This window comes from Octopus bimaculoides, chromosome 1, assembly GCF_046866305.1.
Source record: "Octopus bimaculoides isolate indiv1 chromosome 1, ASM4686630v1, whole genome shotgun sequence".
Classification (NCBI taxonomy): domain Eukaryota; kingdom Metazoa; phylum Mollusca; class Cephalopoda; order Octopoda; family Octopodidae; genus Octopus; species Octopus bimaculoides.
The window spans coordinates 196,215,524-196,218,047 of record NC_142928.1 but is presented as its reverse complement, the minus strand read 5'-3'; the positions used below and the strand labels follow the sequence as shown (position 1 = coordinate 196,218,047).

Here is a 2,524-nt window from a genome sequence, read left to right as displayed (position 1 = left end):
TATATATATATATATATATATATATATATAGAGAGAGAGAGAGAGAGAGAGAGAGAGAGAGAGAGAGAGAGAGAGAGAGAGAGACATACATATATACACATATTACATACATATGTGTATGTGTGTGTATGTATGTATGTATATACATTTTGATTTGTCGGTTAACATGGCAACCAATGGTTTCATGTGAAGAAAGATTCACAATTGCTCACAATTTGTTATTGTTGACGTCATAAGAATTTATAAGTTTTTGAAAGACCTTGAAATAAGTCCTTTTTTTTTTCTTCGGAACTGGATCTCGGAGTACATATAAAGCTGTAAATAATATCATGGAAACATAAGGATGAAAAACCTTTTAGGATAGGATTTCGAGCTTTTCGACTTTTTCTATCCAAAAAGATTTCCAGCCCAGTGTTTTCAGGCTTTTATTTACAGCTTTACATGTATTTCGAGATCCAGTTCCCTAAAAGAATTTCATGTATGTGTGTGTGTGTGTGTGTGTGTGTGTGTGTGTGTGTGTGTGTGGGTGGGTGTGTGTATTACGGCGAAAATCGAAGCAACTAGATACGTATTTTATGTGTTGTTCATACTGCGAATAACGCTTGAGCTTGAGTCAACAACAGTTCTGCAAATATATACTCTATCCAATGTACAGAGTGCTCTGTTTGTACGTAAATATACCTAAATTATACATACATTGCTACATACATTTACGTATATATGAATGTCTGCGTATGTAGAGATAGATAGATAGATAGATAGATAGATAGATAGATAGATAGATAGATGCATACATACATACGTACGTACGTACACACATACATACACATACCATTGAGAATTAAATGCAATCTCTATGCAGGCGTATGAGCATATTCTTGTGTGTGCGTGTGTGTGTGTGTGAGTGTGTGTATGTGTGCGCGCGCTTATATATATGTAGATGTGTGTGTTTAAGGTTGCACGTCATTGTTGTTGTTTTTTACTGTGGTGTATGCACGGGTGAGCGCCCGTATTTGCTTCTACATAGCCGTCTGTGTGTCTGCCTGCCTGTGAGCACACTAACTTGTTTACTATTTATTTACCTTGAAGAAGAAAAAAAATTAAGTTGTTTGCAAAAGAAAAATAGAGAATTTACCAAAAAAAAAACCGAGCTCGCCTACAAATACAAACACATTCACACATATACATGCATACAAACAAATATTCATACATACAAACACTCATACGTACACACACGCGCACGTACAAATATATGCATATATACATAGACATACAATAGATACAGACATATACACACACATACGTAGCTTAGTTTGGTGCACCTGATATGCTTTTTATCTCTGCTTGTCTCCACTTCATCGCAACTCCCATCTACTCACCTTATCAACCATCTCATAGCAATTCAATTCTAATACAGCTTCACTATTGTTCTTATTCGTCATCTTGTTATTGTTGTTGTTAGTGGTGATGGAGGTGACGGAGGTGATGGAGGTGATGGCGGTGGTGGTGGGGTTGCTGGTGAAGTTGATGGTGTTTTACTCTTGTTATTCTTGTTTCTTTTTGTTATTGTTGTTGATGGTGGTGGTGGTGGTGGTGGTGATGTTAGTGTTGTTGTTATTGTTAGTGCTGGTGGTGGTGGTGGTGGAGGTGTTGTTATTGTTGTTATTACTGCTAGTGGGTGATTGTTGTAAGGTGGTAGTGGTGGTGGTATCGGTGGCTGTGATAGTGGTATCGGTGTTGCTATTACCGCAGTTGGTGGTGTTGTTTTTGCTGTTGTTGTGGTTGTTTGTGGCGGTGGTTGTAGTGGAGATGAAGGCGTTACTCTTCTTTTTGGTGGTGGTGGAGGTAGTAGTATTCATATTGCTGTTACTGTTACTGTTGTAGTCGGTGGTGGTATCGGTGTTGATTGGGATAAAAGTGATAGTGATGGTGGTCTTGCATTTTAGTTGTTGTTGTTGTTGTTGATCGAGTTGTGATGGTGATGATGATGATGATGATGAATGCTGTATCAGTGCTTGTTATGGTAATAAAGTTATTAGTCCTGGAATTGTTGTTGGTGATGTTGTTGTTGTTGTTACTGGTGGGGGGGGTCGTCGTGATGGTGGTGGTGGTAGTGGTGGTGGTGGTGGTGGTGGTGGCGGTGGTGGTAGTGGTGATTGTGGTGGTGGTGGTGGTGGTGGCGGTGGTGGTGGTGGTGGTGGTGGTGGTGGTGGTGGCGGTTGTCGTCGTGTTCGTGGTTGTGGTGGCCGTGGTGGTGGAGGTGATGGTTGTGGTGGTGTGGTGGTGGAAATGGTAGCCGTGGTGGTGGAGGTGGTGGTCGTGGTCGTGGTTGTGGTTTTGGTTGTGATCGTGGTGGTGGTGGCCTTGGTGCCGCCATCTCTCACATATTCCCGTTATCCAACACAATGGTTTGTGGAGGTCACTGTTGGTGACATGTCCAACTTCCACACGATTGCATTGTCGACCGGAAGTGAGAAATTTTCAAAAGACTGTGGCACACACAGAAAGAGGACTGAAGAGAGAG

The 2,524-nt window shown here is 41.2% G+C and overlaps 1 long non-coding RNA gene across 3 annotated transcripts in view; it reads left to right on the top strand.

Moving 5' to 3' along the window:
• The first annotated feature begins 266 nt into the window (after window positions 1-266).
• The window catches only part of LOC149137934 (uncharacterized), a 6,381-nt gene continuing 4,123 nt past the window's right edge, over window positions 267-2,524 (top strand). For all 3 annotated transcript variants that reach the window (XR_016240648.1, XR_016240651.1, XR_016240649.1), the window contains exon 1: window positions 267-667. This is a non-coding gene — a long non-coding RNA (uncharacterized LOC149137934). The remainder of the gene's footprint in view (window positions 668-2,524) is intronic.